This window comes from Pogoniulus pusillus, chromosome 14 (genome assembly GCF_015220805.1).
Source record: "Pogoniulus pusillus isolate bPogPus1 chromosome 14, bPogPus1.pri, whole genome shotgun sequence".
Classification (NCBI taxonomy): domain Eukaryota; kingdom Metazoa; phylum Chordata; class Aves; order Piciformes; family Lybiidae; genus Pogoniulus; species Pogoniulus pusillus.
The window spans coordinates 24,056,254-24,066,953 of NC_087277.1; the positions used below are offsets into that span (position 1 = coordinate 24,056,254).

At 43.8% G+C, this 10,700-nt stretch overlaps 1 long non-coding RNA gene across 1 annotated transcript; it reads left to right on the top strand.

Annotated features, from left to right (window-relative positions):
• The first annotated feature begins 2,385 nt into the window (after positions 1 to 2,385).
• On the top strand, positions 2,386 to 6,276 carry LOC135181098 (uncharacterized). The gene is made up of 2 exons (XR_010304721.1): positions 2,386 to 2,460; positions 5,072 to 6,276. It is a non-coding gene; the product is annotated as an uncharacterized LOC135181098 (long non-coding RNA).
• Positions 6,277 to 10,700: the final 4,424 nt, after the last annotated feature.

Here is a 10,700-nt window from a genome sequence, read left to right on the forward strand (position 1 = left end):
CACTATAAAAGTAATTTGGCACTGTAAGACATAACATTCAAGGCCCCTAATCACCTGGCTAACACAAATGTTTTCATTTATGTTAACAAGAAACAGAGCAGTCAGATTCTAACAGGTTAGCTGCATAAATGTCTGTGCTTTCCAGATAGGATCTGAGCCCTCTGGCCAGGAGCACAGGAACAAACATTAAGTCTCTCCATGGTGCTTCCCCTTTATGGAGATTTGGTGTAATCAAAAAGCAGCAGCAGCATCACAGTTTATCCTGGCTCTGTCTCCAGTTGGGCAGAGAGCACGTTGTGAAATAAAGATGCAATTGTTACAGTCTAAGCTAATCATGTTGGAAAACCTGTATCAAGGAAGAGGAATTATTTTATTATATTCCTTCTCTTTTTTTTTAATGGGGCCTTATCAGAATAAGTAATTTAAACCAATATGATTTTGCTCTCTGTAGACTGACAAGTGTTGTGGATGGAAGAAAAGCAGCCCTCTGTTAATTTCTGTAAGGCTTTGACAGCAAGGCCTAAGACATGTTTATAAAAGTGTCATGAATTTAGGATAGATTAAGTTGCTGCTACAGAGAAGGGAAAAAATAACAAAAATGGTATTTGGACTGTTAATGATTCGCTGTTGAAGTGGAAGGATGTGTTAAGTGGACTTTGCTGGTCCATACCTATTCAGTCTCCTTAGTAATAGCCATGCTGTTATTTATAGGCAACACAGAGATGAGAGGAAATGCAGGGCTCAAACTCAAATGATGTCAGCAGACCCAGGAAATAGTTTGAAACAGCCAGGGGACATTTAAGAGTGAAAAACACACCAGGCAGTATCAGCAGGAACACAAATTCCAGATGGAGAACAAGCAAAAACTAATGCAAACACTGAGAGGTCACAGTGAATGGCAGACTGAGCACAGGTGGCAAATGAGGAATTAGCAGAAAGAGGCAAACCTCATCTTGAGATGCACGGTCAGGAGGGTAAGCAGCAAGCTGCAGTCATCCACATGCTGTGCTTGTCACTAGTAAAGCCTCCAGGCAGCACACTGTCCTGCCTGACGAATGCGCTGCAGAAGTAATGGGTCTGTGGTGAGGCTTCAGAGAAAAGCAGTGAGGCCTAAAAAAGCATGCACAAAATGGAAGTCTGAAACTACTAGGGAGAAGGGATTCAGAGAATAAATAAATACATACACCCATAAATAAATACACTCATAAAGCTACTCTGAGACACCAAGTTCCTCACCCAGGTATGATGCGGCCTGTAGGACCAGGGAAGGGATTGCTCCCTTGTACTTGGTTGGCACTGGTGAGGCTGCACCTCCAATACTGCATTCGATTTTGGGCTGCTTACTGAAAGAAGGACATTGATATCACAAGCCCTTTGCTTCCTCCAAGTGAGGTCCTGCCCAGTGCACCCACAGATTTTCACTTCTCATGGGCAGAGGTCTGGGACGTGCCCACACTCAGGCTGCCTGACTACAGCCGTGTCTCACAGAATCACAGAATGGGTGGTTTAGGCCGAAAGGGTCACAGTATCACAGTATCACCAAGGTTGGAAGAGACCTCACAGATCATCAAGTCTAACCCTTTACCACAGAGCTCAAGGCCAGACCATGGCACCAAGTGCCACGTCCAATCCTGCCTTGAACAGCCCCAGGGACGGCGACTCCACCACCTCCCCGGGCAGCCCATTCCAGTGTCCAATGACTCTCTCAGTGAAGAACTTTCTCCTCACCTCCAGCCTAAATTTCCCCTGGGGCAGCCTGAGGCTGTGTCCTCTCGTTCTGGTGCTGGCCACCTGAGAGAAGAGAGCAACCTCCTCCTGGCCACAGCCACCCCTCAGGTAGTTGTAGAAAGCAATAAGCTCACCCCTGAGCCTCCTCTTCTCCAGGCTAACCAATCCCAGCTCCCTCAGCCTCTCCTCTTAGGGCCTGTGCTCAAGGCCTCTCACCAGCCTCGTCGCCCTCAAAGATCATCCAGTTCCAACCCCATGCCATAGGCAAGGACAGCTTTCACTAGAACAGGTCACTCCAGGCCTCATCCAGCCTGGCCCTGAACACCTCCAGGGAGGGAGAAGCCACAAGCTCCCCGGGCAAGCTGTGCCAGTGTCTCACCACCCTCATCCTGGAGAAGGAGGGGGTCAGCAAGACTGCTTCAGCAACCTGCAGCACTCTGCTGTGGTGGAAACACTCTCTTTGAATATATTTTCCTCAAAAAAAACAAAACCACCACAAAAAACCACCCCCAAAAAGCCCCTCACTCCAAACAAACCAGAAATCCCTGGACAACATTCAGACAGTGTGACCTTTGAGCCACATGTGCCTCAAGCGCACATCCCTTCTCCTTTCTGCCTGCAGCTCAAGTTTGTTCCTCCTGGCAACCCATACTGCGGTTTTCCCGCCTCTCTTTGTCCCAGACGGCCCACACCGGCTGCCCTCTGCCTCTTCTCCCCCTTTCCCACAGCTGTGTAAGTGACTGCTTTAACTTCATCTCCGCCTTTATCCCTGTCGGCAGGGAGGGAAACACGCGTGTGGGTGCTCGCTGAGGGTTTCAGCCGGCGGCAGTCTGGGTGGCAGGCCATGTATGTGCGCATAGGCACAGCCTCTGTGTGTGTGTGAGGGCAAACGGGCTCGGCGCCAGCCTTACCTGTTACACGGAGCTGCAGCAGCCTCACCTCTGTGGGGCTACTGAGTTCAGCAGTCCCAAACAGATGTCCTGGCTCTGCCTTGCGTGACTAGGTCATGCCTTTCTCCCTGCTTCCATGCCTCAGCCAGGCCCTGGGTTAGCTGTGAGTTTTAACATGTATGTTACTGGATCCGTGTGCACTGTTGAATTTAGCACTGCTGGCCTCTGGTCTTCTCAAAGCAGTGTAGGAGTCTCCATTTCAAATACCTTCTGTATAGTCCTCAGAGAGTAAGTACCTTCACCTAGCTGACCTATTGTAAGTGTCTCCATCAGGAGACAAAGAACAGCTTAGAAGAAACAGCTTTTCTTCACTGACTGTTAAGTGCTGGATACTTGGGGTAACAGCTCACTAAGCTGAAGGTTTAGTGTCTCTCACCACAAGTTTGGCTAACAGGACTGTAGCTAAGCTTTCTTGGTGCAGGCCTCTGAAGAGCACCCAGCTAGAGGGTGGGGGTGTGGTGGAGGTGTAACGAAAACCCTTCTACGTTTCTGACTGTGTGCCTTTGACACACCATGATACCCATCTGAAAAATTCAATCCACGTGTTCTAAGCAGCAGCAGTTCTGTCAGCAAAATCTAAGATCATCATCAGAAACTGAAGATCATCTGTTGAGACAAGCAGAGGCAACCTGCTTTCTTCTGCTTGGCTGTGAAAGCATTGTCCTGACACACATGGGCATATGTTGTTAAGTGTGGTGGCACTGGTTCAGTTACCTCTGCCTGCATGCTGCTGTCTACAACTACCTGAAGGGAGGCTGTAGCCAGGTGGGGGGTGGCCTCTTCTCCCAGGCAACCAGCAATAGAACAAGGGGGGACAGTCTCAAGTTGTGCCAGGGGAAGTATAGGCTGGATGTTAGGAGGAAGTTCTTGCCAGAGAGAGTGATTGGCATTGGAGTGGGCTGCCCAGGGAGGTGGTGGAGTCACCATCCCTGGAGGTGTTCAAGAAAAGCCTGGATGAGGCACTGAGTGCCATGGTCTAGTTGACTGGATAGGGCTGGGTGCTAGGTTGGCCTGGATGATCTTGGAGGTCTCTTCCAACCTGGTTAATTCTATGATTCTGTGATTCATGCTGCTGCCTTGCTTCCTGCTCTTTCTATGGATTTGACAGCCTGCTTCTCGGTCAGTACTGATGGCTGCTTTCCATTTGGTTTTCTACCCTAATTCAAAAGTGGCTTCTTGTTAGGCAAGTGTGAGAATCTTAGGGGGCTAAAAGGTCTTCCTAGACTAAATGGAACAATATTCTGTTGTATTGCTACTGCGGGCTCCCAGGAGACTCTCGTGAATCTGACAGGCACTCAAAATGCTGGAAGCAAAACTAACTTTGAATCTTTATTTCCCATTTGTTTCTAAAAATACTGGTTTTCTGCTTGCCAAATAGTAACACAAAATAGCAACAAGATCCTCAAGCTTTATTTTTTTAAATCAGGAAATTACTCAGTACTCTCCTGAGCAGTCTTCACTTTTCTTCTTCCTCTTCTTTTGGTAAGGCTGCAGAGTGTACTTTCAGCAGATGAGGAAAGGGTGAAACAGAGAAAGGATGTTAGAGTTCAACAACAGCATGCTGCTTGCATCCCAGAGAAAAGTGGGACATCACCTCAGGGACTTAGGCTGAGAATCCACTTTATGGTAACACAGTGGAACATTCAGATCCAGAGCCATGCTTAGGGAATGGGACCAGCACCACTCCCAGGTGTGGTACAAGGACACACCGTGGCCAAGAGGAAGGGAACTCTTTTTTCAGAAGCAGAAAATTCTCCAAGCACCATCTGGGTTTGAATAGAAGTACTCGTTTAAAGGAAGTCACTTGTAAACGGTGACACTACCCTTTGTATTTTACATGCCTTTGCACATACATCCTTTTCATAACATACAAACATTGAGTTAAGTGCTCCTACGGCTTACAAACCCACCCACAGACTGTAACTTTGTTTTATCTTGCACATTTTAATGAAAAATCTCTCAATATGTAAGGAAGAGAGATGCCCAAAAAACAGAAAAACTGTGGCACCTCCTTTAGCATCTAAATGTGAGGTAGGGAGAGAGAACAAGTTTGTTTTCATTAGTTAACCCAAGCAATCTGTTGGCTTTCTTTTAGTTAACCCATCTTAAAGTGCAATAATTAATGTGACTGGCTTCTCTGCTGGAACTGAATCTGGGGTGAGTCTGAAGGCAGAAGAAGAACAAACCACTACTCATCTTTAACCTTTTGTTCTGATGCTTTTGTGTGATATCTAGTCTTTGATCTTACAAAGAGCCTATAGGGTCTCATAAAAGTGAAGCCAATAAGAGTCTGTGAAAGAGTGAAAAATACTCAACAGGATACATACTGTTACCTGTTATAACCTGCAATATTGAGTGAAACAAATCTCTCTTTTTTTTCTTATTTATTTTAGATCAGTCCCGAAGTTATAAGACAGCAATGCATCTCTTCCAGAACTTCATCTACAGTTCCTCTCTACTGAAATGTGTGATATTTTTTCTCCAAATGTGATGTGGCTTGCACCTCCACTAATAAGAAATAAATACAGGATGATAATTTAAGAGAACATTCCTGCAAAGGATCCTTTATCTGACGGAGATATCTTGTTTTCTAGCAATATGAAGGCAGAACAAACTGTTATCAGATCTTCTGGCTACTAGTGAATGACATTTGCAATCTAACAACAACACAGTGAAGCTAGGACTAGTGACCTTTGTGTTAGCCACTACCATACAGAGACAACAGCTTCTGTTCCTAGGGGCTCATGATACAGGGAAACGGAGTCTCAAAGAATGCAGATTTACTGGTCTGTAGCAGCTAAATAGTAATGGAGAAAAAGAAACAAAACTGAGCCTCTCCTTTTGGGTTCCCTGGTTGTAGCTGAGAGAGAGATTCTGAAGTAAATACAATCAATTTCCACTGGCTGGAGAAAATTCCTCATTTCACAGAGGTCAGGTTGCATACTCTTCATTTCATAATGGATTCCATGCATGCTATCAGAACTTATTTCCATTGGAGTTTGTTTCAAAGACACTTATTTAAGGAATTTCCTCTTAATCACTTTCTAAAAGTTGACATTGATTTCAAAGTGAAGGAAGATAAATCTTGCTATGAAAATAAAAGAGTATTTTCTAATTTTCCCCTACTTAAGCCAAACATAAGGACATGCTCTGCAGTGTAGCTCTGCAGGTACTGAGCCAAAAACCACCTCATACAACAGCTTGGTCACTGAGTGTACACAGGCACCTAGAACAAACAATGGAAGGAAATTCAGCTCTCAGGTGACGGAAAGCTCCGACATATGAAATCCAAGGCATGCATTATTTATTTCCACATTAAGCATGATACTGAAGATGGATGAATGGTGGTACAGTGCCTCTATGTCATGTTTATAGCCAGGAAATAAAAACTATTTATAAAATCTAAATAAGCCAACCTATTTTTGGTCCAACATGAGAAATTTCTGTATGAAAAACAGTGCAACACAACATACTTTTGTTGTCCTCTGTTGCTCTCAGAAGAAGCAAAACCAGGATGAATATTGTTGCTCTGTTTGTTAGGAAACAGTACTGCTTGAACTGAAATAACTCTGAAGAACATAAATAAATAAATAAATAATGTTTTTACTGAGCCAGAAAAGACAGAAAAGGATTCTTACAAAAATGCCACTTACGTTCAGCGCTGGTTTTGCACTTTCCAATATACTTCACTTCAGAGTTCTGTGCCAGAGTTCCTTCTCTGTCCAGGTAAGATAACTAAGCCCATGTCCTTGCTTGTGCATTGTGTTACTGACTGTGGGTTGTTCCTTGTCTCAGGTTTCCCTCATACAGACCCTGCAGGTGACAAGTTTGAGCATCTTGTGTTAAGGAAATCCTTGGGTTAAGGATTTCAGGGATTTCACTTGGATAGGACTCAAGTGTTTCACATTGTAACTGTGAATTTTCCCACATAACTCTCAGGCAGCTGTTACAAATATGATCCAACAGCTGTGGTGGTTTGCTTTGTATGTAGATTTGCCTTTGTTTCTGTGCAGAGGTCTTTGAGATTGTGAGTTTTCTAGTGGGTATCTTACACACATGGATATATAATAATGCTCTGTGAAGTTGGGAAGGAAAAGAGCAAAAATGATGATTTCTAAGTACAATTCTTTTCTAGAAGACAATATGTATGGATGGATACATGAGGTAGAATAGCCTACCATCCCAACTATAAGCCATATTAGATTTCTGTGTTACAAAGGAATTTAAATCTTTTTCTTAAAACTGGATTTGTCCTTGCAAAGAGTAGGGGGATAAGTAGAATCATAGAATGGTTTGGGTTGAAAGAGACCTTAAAGATCATCAAGTTCCACTCCTCTGCCATGTGTAGAGCTATTCCACTAAGTCAGGTTGCTCAGAGTTCCATCCGGCCTAAGTGAACACTTTCAGTGATGGGCATCCACCACTTCTCTGGCCAGTCTGTTCCAGTTCTCATCACCACTCCAGATCTGAATGCAGGTGGGGTGTCACCAGAGCAGAGGGGTAGAAACACTTCCTTTCACCTGATGGCTATTCTTCTTTGTATGCTGTTCAGGATATGGTTGGCTCTCAGAGCCGCAAGCATACATTGCTGGTTTACATCCAGTATTGCATCCACCAGTATCCCAAAATCCCACTCTGCAGGGCTGTTCTCAATCTATTCATCCCCCTGCCTGTGTTGATATCAGAGGTAGCCTCAACCCAGATGCAGAACCTTGCACATGGTCTTTTTATCCACATGAGGTTCACATGGTTCCACTCCTAAAGCTTCTCCAGGTCCCTCTGGATGGCATCACATGCCTCTTGAGTACCCAGTATACAATCCAGACTCTGCTACAATGAGTCTCAGAAAAGATCTCTTGCCTGTGTTATATCTCTGAATGCTTCAATGTCAGCACAGGAGAAGTCATACAAAATTATTAGCAGAGGCTATCAAAATGTATTTTGGAGGTGATGAGTCTAAACTTAATTTACTGTAACAGAAATTTATCATCCATGAGTTGTCTGACAAACATTTGCTACCACATGTAGGAGAAACAAAGACAAGATGCATAACACATCAATTGATGGACATGGGGCTGCTGCTTGCTATTAGTACTATCAGGCAACATTAGTAGCAACTTGTCAAAGTCTCTGCAGGGCTCCACTAAATCCAACTATGGAATGTTTTCCTCCTCTTCACACACACACACAAAAGCCAGTGCACAGACAACCTTCATTCATACCTAACCTTTTTATAAAAGCTTCATTTCCCAGTTTGCTTTGGATGATTTTCTGAACCTGTCACCTCATTGTTTTTTGCTGTATGTACTGGAATTTTCATAAACTATTTGAAAAGACTTCTGAGACAACATGTTGCTGAAGGAAGCCAGAATATCATTCTCCACACAGATGTTTTAACACAGCTAGCTGCCTTTTATGTAGCACAGAGACAGAAGAGGTTACCTACAGACACAACACCAGCAGAGAGGAAGGCAGATGTCCTAAAGTGCAACTCTATCACAGGCATTATGTGTTTCAGAAATGCATAACTAGGCCTCTCCATTTCATTGTCATCAGGCCCAAACACACCCTGAGATTATCCAAAACCATAATACTCTGGAATAAGGAGTTTTGTCTTCTGGTCCTTACATTGACAGTGATCATGTTTTCAAGCTTTCTCTGCTTGCTGGTTATTTTGTTAGATTTTCTTTAGTTCAACAGAAGATGTTACTACTGCTGTAGAAAAAGAAGCTTTAAGAACAAAGAAGGAAAGTAAGAAGCATGGTTAAACTGTTTTCAAAAACATTCAAAGAAAGCTGATTGAATCCACAAACACAAAGGCCAGTCAAAAATGCTTTTCTATTATTTAACCAGAGGAGAATGTGACAGAAGATAGCACAGAATATAGAACCATGCAAGTTAACAGCATTTTCTCTGATGTTTCTCTGAAGGGGACCTACAAAAAAGCTAGGGAGGGACTTTTTAGGATATCAGGGAGTGACAGGACATGGGGGAATGGAGAAAAGCTGGAGGTGGATAGGTTCAGACTGGATGTGAGGAGGAAGTTCTTCACCATGAGTGTGGTGGGGCCCTGGAATGGGTTGCCCAGGGAGGTGGTTGATGTCCCATGCCTGGAGATGTTTAAGGCCAGGCTGGATGAGGGTCTGGCCAGCCCGATCTAGGGTTGGATGTCCCTGCCTATGACAGGGAGGTTGGAACTAGATGATCCTTGTTGTCCCTTCCAACCCTGACTGATTCTATAATTCTATGCCTGCCAAGTATGGTAAATCTTGGGGAATTTTCTGTTTTTATCTAATGTGTGTGTGTGTTTGTGCATTCTGAAAGAGCATGCATTGAGAGCACATTTGAAGGGTCCAGAAATATGTGATTTAGATTCACAAAATCTCACTGAAATGCAACAGTTTGGGAAAGGAAGCAAAATAATTAGATTAAATTGTAGAACTGAGCAATAGCTTTTTGGGTATACAAGAAGAACATTAAAAAAAAAAGCCATGAATGATATTAGCCCACATATTTTTTAATAGATAGATACATAGTGCTTGTTCCCAAACTCTACTGGAGTTAAGAAACTGAACATCACTGAGGTAGCTTGCCACAGAAAGACAAAATTTGCAAAGTCAGGTGTCCCACAGACATGGCCATATCACTGTTCCTTATAATACCCATCTGGGATAAAAATCTCCTCAGGTCAGTCCCTGGTTAGAAGTCGCAGAGACATCCTGATCCTAAACCCAGTGTTTTGTACCTACATTAACCTCTTTCAGCTCAAAAATTTGGTCTGTGTTATGAAACAGCTCCCATGTTCATGGGTTTTTTTTGTTTACTGTTTAATTCTCTTATCTACATGCCCAAAGAGATGGCACTTCCCAAGTGTCTTCCTCTGTACTCAACATTGGTCAGGCCACACCTTGAGTACTCTGTCTAGTTATGGATTCCTCAAGTCAAGAGAGATGTTGAGATACTGGAACGTGTCCAGAAAAGGGCAATAAAGCTGGTGAGGGGCCTGGAGCACAACCCTGTGAGGAGAGGCTGAGGGAGCTGGGGGTGTGCAGCCTGGAGAAGAGGAGGCTCAGGACAGACCTCATTGCTGTCTACAACTACCTGAAGGGAGGTTGTAGCCAGGTGAGGTTCATCTCTTCTCCCAGACAACCAGCAACAGAACAAGGGGACACAATCTCAAGTTGTGCTGATGGAGGCCTAGGCTGGATGTTAGGAGGAAGTTGTTGCCAGAGAGAGTGATTGGCATTGGAATGGGCTGCCCAGGGAGGTGGTGGAGTCACCGTCCCTTGAGGTGTTGAAGAAAAGACTGGATGAGGCACTTGGTGTCATGGTGTAGTTGACTGGCTAGGGCTAGGTGCTAGGTTGGACTGGATGATCTTGGAGGTCTCTTCCAACCTGGTTGATTCTATGATTCTATGACCTCCTCAGTGCATAATGCTACTGTTCTGTGACTGTGTGGGGGCCATTCACACATCTCTTCATCTTCACCGCCACCCATTCAAGTACTTGGATCTGTGAACAGAGGGTCACTAAGCATGTAAAAAAAAAACAACCTTGACTCATGCAAATGCAAACCATCATTTTAGATATTCTGCCTTCATATACTCATTGCCTTACAGCTGGATCTCTAGGAAAGCCCTGAGCTAGTTTGCACTCTGCAGTTTAACATACACTTGAAGAATAGGTATTGAGTGAAATGAGCAAAAAATATTTTGGCAGGAAAATAAATCAGAGATGGTAAAATTAATTTCCTATCCAACAGAGACCCAGTACCTCAGACTAGGTAAAGTGGATGCACATAAAAAGTGCTGAGTTTTCTTATGTTTGTGAGAGGAAAATGGTAAATGATCTTACAAAGTCATGTACTTTTCCTGGTATTTTAAATATGGATTAAATAATCATGTGAATGCTTTTGTGCCCAGGATTAAGGCTCAGGTTAAAAAGTCACATGCATTCTAAGCCAGGGAGCACTGTTGATCAGACTTATTTTTCTATTTTAAAGCTGTTTTGGGAAAGGTGCAG